Raw genomic sequence first — 10,277 nt, 5'->3', positions numbered from 1 at the left:
TCTACCTGAGACCGCGTACTGGTCTAGAAGGGGTTAAATGCTCAGAAATAAATGAAGTGATTGAAATCAATCTTAAAATCAACAGGCAGCCGGTGAAGTAATGCTAAAATAAATAAAACAACACGGATCATGTGACTGTATGATTATCATTCTACTGTAAATGTGTTTATTTCTGTTTCCTCTCATCGTCACTGCTCAGATAAATATTAGTGAGTTAAAGCTACTTTAAAGCGACACAGCTCTCTCTCTCTTTCTCTCTCTCTCTCGCCCTCCCCCTCTCTCTCTCTCACCCTATCTATCTCTCTCTCTCCCTCTACCTCTCTCTCGCTCTCTCTCGCTCTCTGTCTCTCGCCCTTTGTCTCTCTCTCTCTCCCTCTCCCTCTCTCGCCCCCCCCTCTCTGATCCCCACAGACATGATGTAGAGTTAAAGTGGTGTTTGGCTGCCCTCTGCTGGACGAGTCACCAAACTGCAGTTTTCAGATGTTCAGACTGAAAAGATGACGTGAAGAAGAAAGACGATCAGCTGGTTTGTTACTCGTCTTTAATAAGAACTGTGTCGTCATTCACCTCCTTATAAACCTTATAAACCTCCTACTCTCCTAGTTCATCCTGATTGGTCCAACATGCAGTATTTAAAATTGAAAGTTTTTTTAAAACATATTAAACCAGGAGAAACCTCACTGAGATTAAGAATCTCTGGTTGACAGGAGCAGCAGCACATTGAACATACAGACACAGATGAACACGTCCTGAGTCACAGAGAAGTCATCAGCCAAAGCATCTACAGCCTGCAGCATCGTCCTCCAACACCTCCAGTCTACTCAATCAAAGATTTAAAGAAACCAGCTCCTGAATGACGAGTTAGAGAACAACAACGAGTCAGGGTCCAATGACGAGTCCGAGTCCAACGACGAGTCATAGAACAACAACGAGTCAGAGTCCAACGATGGGTCAGAGAACAACGACGAGTCAAAGTCCAAAGACGAGTCAGAGAACAACGACGAGTCAGAGAACAATGATGAGTCAGAGTCCAACGAGTCAGAGTCCTACGATGAGTCAGAGTCCAATGACGAATCAGAAAACAACAACCAGTCAGAGAACAACGATGAGTCAGAGTCCAACGACAAGTCAGAGTCCAACGACGAGTCAGATTCCAATGACGAGTCAGAGAACAATGATGAGTCAGAGTCCAAAGACGAGTCAGAGAACAAAGACGAGTCAGAGAATAACAACGAGTCAGGGTCCAATGACGAGTCCAAGTCCAACAACGAGTCATAGAACAATGACGAGTCAGAGTCCAATGACGGGTCAGAGAACAACGTCGAGTCAGAGTCCAAAGACGAGTAAGAGAACAACGACGAGTCAGAGAACAACGATGAGTTCTGACTAATGCGCTGTAGCTGTAGTACTCAATCAAATGTATGGAACCACTGTGCCGAGGCTTGGTTTGGTCACATGACTAGTGTCGTTCGAAACACTTGAGTGACGTGTGAACCAATTTACTGCTTCATTTGGTATCAAAGCCCTGTCACTGGTGGGGCGCTGGTGGTACAGTGGTTAGCGTTGTCCTCCGGGCGGGCGGCCCAGGTTCAAATCCCACCTGTGGCTCCTTTCCTGCATGTCATTCCCCACTCTCTCTCTCCCTGATTTCCGACTCTATCCACTGTCCTATCTCTAAAATAAAGGCACAAAAAGCCCAAAGATAAAACCAAAAAAAAAAACCCGTCACTGGTTTAGTTGTGTCGGCTCGTAAGGAGAGCTGAGCTGAGCTTTCCAAGTAAATAGAGACTTGAGTCGACCGAGATTTGGTTTGACAGTGTTGCATTCAGTTCTAAAGAATCTATAACATTAAACAATGATACTCGGAGCGAACAGTTGATGTAAGCGCTGTAATATGCAAATTAATGGGAGTTGATGCAGTATCACGGAGTGTAGTAGCTAACGGTAGTCAAAGAGGTGAAACAACCATGGAGGAATGTGATTGGGACTTGTGGTGCATCGTAAGAACCAGTGACTTTCAATTTTTTATATTTGTTTACCTAATCAGTCACTGCACAATAATAACTGTATATATTCTTTCAGTCACCACAACTGTCTATTTATTTATTTATTATTATTATTATTCATTCAATGAACAGCAATTGCTCTGGCCACTTTTCACAAACATATTTGTCTTCATATAACCACAAATATATTTTTATATAGGTGAACTGTTTTTGTAAACGCTGCTGTATAGGATTGCTGCTAACAAAGTTTTGTTGTGTCCTTGTATACAATGATAATAAAGATTCTATCTATCTATCTATCTATCTATTAGCAGCGGGGGTTCAATTCCCGGCTTTGCTGAGAGTTATAGCTCATCATTTAAAGATTTCAAATGAGAATCACATTTTACATGTACCCTACTGAACACTCACTATTCAACATCTTCTAAGCTATGAGCTATTTAGACTTGTTTTAGGATAGAATATGATTCATAGCACAACATGTCAGGCCAAGTATAGAGCTATAGGCTACTACAATCAGACGTGTTGTCTTCCACGAGTTCATTTTGATTTGATATTTTATTGTGTCAGCTTGAAACCATACAACCATGTAGTGTAGTTGAACAGGAATGTGCATGGTGAATCAAATCCCAAACAATACATGAACCAATAAATAACATTTCTCGACTGCACTTCATTTTATTGACCACTAGATGTCCTACTCAAGCGCTGTGTCATTGAAAGCCTCGAGTAATGAACCATTTTTTGAATCAAGTGTCGAAGCTTCAACAAAGCCTCAATCAGCCATCACTACCCGTATCCAACATGAAATAAGTTTGTGTGGTGTTCCCGTTTATTGTGAAGTAATGAAGCACACATTACCGTGACCATGACGTGAAGTGATGATTAATATCCAGATAGTTTTACGCTGACATTAGAGGTTACGTTCCTGCTTCCAGTACACCTAACACCTAACATCTAACTTCCTGTTCACCTCTGACCTCACATGACCACCTGACCACATGACCTTCTAGCACCATCTAGTGTCCACATTAAGTGAATTACTAAACATAAAACCCAAACTATTAAACAGAAAAGAGAAACACTGACAGTAACCAAACTGTCTCCTTCAGATACTTTAAAGGGGACATATTCTGAAAAATCCACTTCTACAGTGTTTCTGAACATATATTTGGGTAACCTGAGTGTCTACTGACCCACAAAATGTGAAATAAACCCATCCAGTCCTTTGTTTGTGGTCTGCATAAGTCTTACAATACAGAGAAAAGTGTTCCGTTTCAAATGTGCTCTCCTTGTGATGTCACAGTGGGATTCCCCTCCCCCTCCCCTGGTATCGCCACCCATGGACTCCACCCCCCCTCACCCCTGATGAAAACGAGCTCAGAGTTGATCGTAGTCATGACGACCGGGTGAAACCTGAGGAAGACAATATGTTGAAAGACGAGTTAATGTATCAGAGTATAATCTACATGATGTTTTTATCACAGCAGCACATAAAGCAACAGAACGGCAGCTTTCAGGAGCAGCTCCCACTTCACGATGCAGCGTTCGGTGTCGTAACATCAGGTGTTTCCATGGCAACGATAAACATTCTGGCTCTCATGGCGGCGCTGTCATGGCGGCCACAGCTACAAGACACCTGTTCTGTTACACAATAAAATAACGGGAGTCTATTGAATTAACATCCTGCATGAATGCTGTTGTAACGTGAGTATGATAAATAACTAGGTTATTAGTTTTCGTTTGAGTATGGGTTTTCCTATTTTCTGGTGTGCACTTGAACGTCACTCGTTTTACCCTTGATTGCAGCACGTTGCCGTCTTGTTCACATTCTGTAAACAAACTATTGCCATTCAATATAAAGAGTGAATATCTGGACATAAAGTTGTCGACTGGTCCTTCTTAGGAGTAGCTTTTGGCGACGAGGTGAACTGATGTTGTAGGTCCTGCTGCCCCGTTTTGTTTTGTTGTTAGCTGGAGCTAGGCTACAATGTGCTAGTTAGCTATGTGACTACATGAGAAGCGGAGACGAGGGGTGCGTTCGAATTGTCCCTCCTATCTCCTTTCACTATCCACTTTACCTTAACCCCGGGGAAAACGTCATGAGGTGAAGGAAAGATTTTAGGAGAATTCATAAAGGACTTAGGGAAAGGCGATCTCGTTGCACCCCATTTTTCACTAGGCGACGTAATTAAATGCGACGGGCCGGCGGAGGTTAATGATGTGGGTCCGCCGTGTTGAAATGATAATGTTCCAAAAATGGACTACTAAAAGCGCATCTAAAAAACTATCCCCTGTGCCTTCTTGCCGGTGAAATAATCCTAATCACCACAAGGTTGGGATTGAAATAAAAGAAATATAGACCACCAGGCTACAAGTAAAAAAAAGTGAAACCATCACCTTCCTGTCCACTCATAAATCAACATTAAAATAAGTATGATTGTATGACATTAATTCTTACATTAATGCAAGATATAGCCTACACATAATGTTTTAAGCATACAAATGTACAACTGCACAAAGCATTCTTAAGTGAATGAAAGATGTTGGATAAAACATTATCTGTGTCACTTTACGGTCATCGTTAATGTTCGTGAACGGTCAGATGCGCGGCTCGCTTTAAATGTTATGGCCGCAAGGAATTGTGGGGCGTCATAGCTCATCTCCTTTCGTAAAGGATGGTCCAGTGTATCCTATGCTAAAGGAGGTTATAAAGGAAGCATTGACCCAACTGTTTCCTTAACTTTTAGAGAATTCGAACGGCTCTTATCATGACCGCCACTTAAATGCTTCCGGGTCATTTCACTCAGTTAGGAAATGGAATGGAAATGGCTGCTAATAATGCTAAAGATATCCAGAAAGGAAATGTGGGATCACAGTCAGCGGCAGTGCATCATGTCAGGCTCCGTTTTACCAGAGCCTGGTAAAGCGACAAAGCACGTGGAATGTTTTCGGCGTGGTGGAGCACATTATGCAAATGACTGTAAATTTAAAGAGTCTGTCTGCCATGCATGCAGTAAAAAAGGACATTTAGCTAAAAAGTCCACGCACCACCTTGAGGGAGAAGTTGAAGAGGCAGAATGTTCATACAACATGCCTCCTGAACCATATTATGCTACTGTTGCCATTGCAGGGCAGGACATCAAGTTTGAGATTGATTCAGGGGCTACTGCATCAGTCATCAGTGAGGAGACCTACAGGAAAACATGAGGATCTAACTTGCCTCCCATCAGTCCGTCAAGGCTCAGACTCAGGACATATACAGGACAGCCAATACCTCATTTAGGGGTACTACATGTGGACATTGCTGCAGAAGGTCAAAAGGCTAGAGCCAGGCTGGTAATAACTAAAGGCAGTGGGCCCAGTCTTTTGGGTCATGATTGGCTAAGAAAAATCAGACTGAACTGGCATGAAATTAAGTATGCAAACACAACAGAGGACATTCTACAGCTGCATAGTGATGTTTTCAGGGACGAGCTGGGGCCGCTGAAGGGCGTGACTGTAAAACTTCATATTGACCCTGAGGCCACGCCACGTTTCTTCAAGCCCAGGTCAGTTCCCTATGCCATGAAAGACAAAGTTGAGGAGGAGCTGGAACGCTTGCAGAGGCAGGGCGTCATTGAGCCTGTCCAGTTTTCAAGGTGTGCAGCCTCCAATTGTTCCAGTGTTAAAGGAGGACAAAACTGCACAAATATGTGGGGACTACAAGCTCACAGTTAATCAGGTCGCTAAACTAGAGGAGTACCCATTGCCACGAGTGGATGACCTGTTCGCAACACTTGCTGGAGGTAAGCTATTCAGAAGGCTTGACATGAGCCATGCTTACCAACAGTTGCTGCTCGACGATGATTCAAAAAAGTACGTCACAATCAACACCCACAAGGGATTATTCAAATATAACCGCTTGGTGTTTGGAGTGGCGTCCAGCTCCGCCATTTTTCAAAGGACAATGGACAGTTTGCTGCAGGGGATTCCGCACGTAGCAGTATATTTAGATGACATTTTGATTACCAGGGCCACAGAGCAGGAACATCTGGCTAACTTGGAGCAGGTGTTAAAGAAGCTGTCAGATGCAGGGCTGCGATTGAAACGCAGTAAATGTGTTTTCCTGGCCCCCAGTGTGTCCTACCTTAGATACAAGATCACTGCTGAGGGGCTATGCCCTCTGAAGGATAAAGTCAGAGCTATCAAGGAGGCTCCGAGCCCGAAGAGTGTCACTGAACTGAGGTCATTTTTGGGCATGGTGAATTATTCTGGTAAATTTCTACCTGACCTCTCAAAGGTTTTGGCTCCGTTGTACAAACTGCTACACACTGATACAAAGTGGCAGTGGAGGGAAGAGCAGGAGAAAGCTTTCAAGGAAGTAAAAGAACTCCTCCACTCTGCAAAGGTGTTGGTCCACTATGACCCTGGTAAGGAGATCACTTTATCGTGTGATACCTCACCTTATGGAGTTGGGGCTGTTCTATCACATGTAATGGAGGACAATTCAGAGAAGCCTGTTGGTTTTGCTTCATGTACCCTGACAGCAGCTGAGAAGGGATATTCACAGTTAGACAAGGAAGGTCTGACCATTGTATTTGCAGTCAAACATTTTCATCAGTATCTCTATGGACGTTCATTTACAATTTATACAGACCATAAACCACTGATGAGCCTGTTCAGTGAAACCAAATGCATTCCATCGCTGGCCTCAGCCAGGATCCAGAGCTGGGCTCTCACATTGTCAGCCTACCAGTATACGATAGTGTACAGGGCGGGTAAGGACAATGCGAATGCTGATGCACTGAGTCGATTTCCTTTACCAGAGACACCTGTAGCCACATATGTTCCTCCAGAGACTGTGTTTTCTTTGGAGCTGTTATCAGAGACACCTGTGAAGGGAACCCAGATAAAACAATGGACGGAGAGGGACCCAATTCTGTCCCAGGTCAAAACCTGTCTTCTACAAGGGTGGCCCGGTGTTGTGGAAAACGAGGACCTGAGGCCCCATGCTAGGCATAAGACAGAACTGAGTCTGCAGGATGGCTGCATCTTCTGGGGGTCGAGGGTCATCGTGCCTCCCCCTGGCCATTCACAGATTGTGGAGGAACTACATGAGAGCCATCCTGGTGCGTCTCGGATGAAAAGCCTTGCGAGATCCTGTATCTGGTGGCCAAAAATGGATCAGGATTTCGAAAACAAGGTAAAATCATGGACACAATGCCAGACTAATCAGAACATGACACCACCAGCCCCCTTACACCCATGGGAGTGGCCAGACCGCCCCTGGTCTAGGTTACATTTGGACTTTGCAGGTCCTTTTATGGGACTGATGTCTCTTGTAATGGTGGATGCACACTCCAAGTGGACTGAATCTCACATCATGAGCAACATCACAGCCCCTATGACTATAGACAAACTCAGGCAAGTGTTTGCAGCGCACGGTTTGCCTGATGCTCTGGTCACGGATAATGGCCCAACTTTCATCAGTGAGATGTTCTGTGGATTTATGCAACAGAATGGAATTCGGCACACCCGGACTGCTCTTTTCCAACCCACCTCAAATGGATTAGCAGAAAGGGCTGTTCAAACGGTGAAGGAGGGCCTGAAGCTGATGACAGGGGACTCTCTTAGCATACGGCTTTCACATTTCCTGTTTACATACCGCCTCACACCTCAGACTACGACTGGATGCTCCCCTGCAGAAATGCTGATGGGTCGTAGGCCCAAATCACGACTTGCTACGTCCAGACATGAAAGCAAAAGTGGCGACAAAACAAGTAAAGCAGAAGGAGGGACATGATCAGCATGCACGGGAGAGACAGTTAAGACCAAATGACAGGGTCTATGTGAGAAACTTCAGCAGTAACAACACCCAGAAATGGTTGCCTGGAGTTATCCTAAAAAAAAAGTGGCCCAATCTCCTGTGTAGTTAAACTGACTGATGGGCGTGTTTTCCGCAGACATCAGGACCATGTGCGTCTGCGTCATGATACAGGCTCAGAAATGGACATGGAGTTGTCAGTGGTGGAACCAACTACTGTGGGAGCATGCCCACCAGTGACCCCAGTGACTCCACCGGAGGTTGAGAGACAGGCAGAGTCGTCTGTGCCCACTGGAGAGGAGGGACAGTCACACACGGACACACAGGCCCCTTTCTGGCCTGCAATGCCAGATTTACCTAAGACACCTTCACCAGAAGGTTGTGCGCAGATCGCAGCTCACACGCAAACCCCCTGATAGACTCAATGCTTGACTTGAGTGTTTTAGTTGGACTTAATGTTGAACCTGCCATGTATTTGTTTTCAGGTGTATTTCTGTGAAGAGTTATTTAGACACGGATACGTTTTAGGTTTATGCACAGTGAAAGCATTATTGTTATTGCTACATTTGGGAAATGTTTGAACTTAAAGGGGGAGGAGTGTTGTAATGTGAGTATGATAAATAACTAGGTTATTAGTTTTCATTTGAGTATGGGTTTTCCTATTTTCTGGTGTGCACATGAACGTCACTCGTTTTACCCTTGATTGCAACACGTTGCCGTCTCGTTCACATTCTGTAAACAAACTATTACCATTCAATATAAAGAGTGAATATCTGGACATAAAGTTTTCGACTGGTCCTTCTTAGGAGTAGAAGTTACCACAAATGCATTAATTAATCTCATGTTTGTCCCTTCAGGCTCCCCGTAGATAGTGGTCCTCAGTGTCTCCCTGTAGTCTCAGTGATGTAAAAGAAGGACACTGCTGCATCTTTGAATGTCTCATTTCACTTTAACAAACTCTCAGACAGCTCAGCTGACCAGTCCAAAGTAATATCTACCTTATGACATCACACATTGACCTTTCAAAATAAAAGCACGCAACGTAAAGTACTCTCAGCTTAAGACAGGACAAACCTTCAAAATAAAAGCCTGTTGTAGCGCAGAGTATACGGAGTTAATGACGGGTATACCCACTTCTGAATCCCTTCTGATTCACAATATTCAGGAGGATGCTGAACTCTTTTTTTCCTATGGTGAAGGGATGACATGCACCTTTCTGTCTCTGATTGGCTCATACGACATGTTCTGTTTTTTTGTCAAAAGGAACTTGGAATACATTTTAATGTAAGATCGCTTAATTGAAAATGCAACAAAATAACTGCTAATGAGTTGCAAGACCTAGGCTGTTTATATCCTCTACTGGACAGACACTTAAAGAAAAAAGATTTTGTGGAAATTAGGAGTATAGCCTATCCACTCTTTCAGGTAACGCTACACCACTGTCCAAACTAATCCACAAAGCAACAGGTGACGTCCCAGTGGCGTCTTCCTCCTCTTCTAAACGTCTCTGCTTTGACGATGGAACACTTTCCTTCTTTAAAAACTTTTAAAAAAAAACAAAAAAAAAACACAAAGTTTGTTGAAGTTTAACAAACAGAAAATACAGATCACCCAGGTGGTTCAGTTGTAGGACTCTGAAAATAAACTTTTCCACCGTACCTTCAGGGCCACCGTACCTCCGGGTCATTATTGATAGATTTATAAAATAACCTTCATTGCTCCAGGTTGACTCATCCTCAGAGTCTCCGTCAGCCTCGATGGACCTGCTCAAGGAGATGAAACAGGAAATGAGATGGTTTCCTTAGTGATCCTTCCTGCTGACCTGCACTCAGCTCTCTGCCTGTTGTCCCCCTCTCTGCCACTAGAGGGCGGTCTCAGTTTGTTCAGCAGAAAGTGAAGATTTGTTGTGACATCATGCTGTGTTGATTAGATCATTCTGATGTTAATGCATGAAACAACAGGGCACATCTTTATCAACAGGGTTAGCGTTCCAACATGTTGCTCTTCATGAAGACGTTTATTACTTTATGTAAAATCAACCTGTTTCTGAAGGTGTGAAATAAACAAGGATGTTCTAGAGACGGTCAGATTGTGTCTCTCAGTTTCCATGGAGGTCCTCATCGTCCCCATATCTCAGAGTTTAAAAAATGAATCAATGATGAAGATAAACAAAACCATTCATCTCCTGCTGCTGCCTGTAAACCGTCACACACTGAGGTACACACACTGAGATACACACACTGAGATACACACACTGAGATACATACTGAGATACACACACTGAGATACACACTGAGATACAAACACTGAGGTACACACACTGAGGTACACACACAGAGTTACACACACAGAGTTACACACACTGAGATACACACACTGAGATACACACACTGAGTTACACACACTGAGATACACACACTGAGATACACACACTGAGTTACACACACTGAGGTACACACACTGAG

This window comes from Labrus bergylta, chromosome 10, assembly GCF_963930695.1.
Source record: "Labrus bergylta chromosome 10, fLabBer1.1, whole genome shotgun sequence".
NCBI lineage: Eukaryota > Metazoa > Chordata > Actinopteri > Labriformes > Labridae > Labrus > Labrus bergylta.
This window is presented reverse-complemented; position numbering follows the sequence as displayed.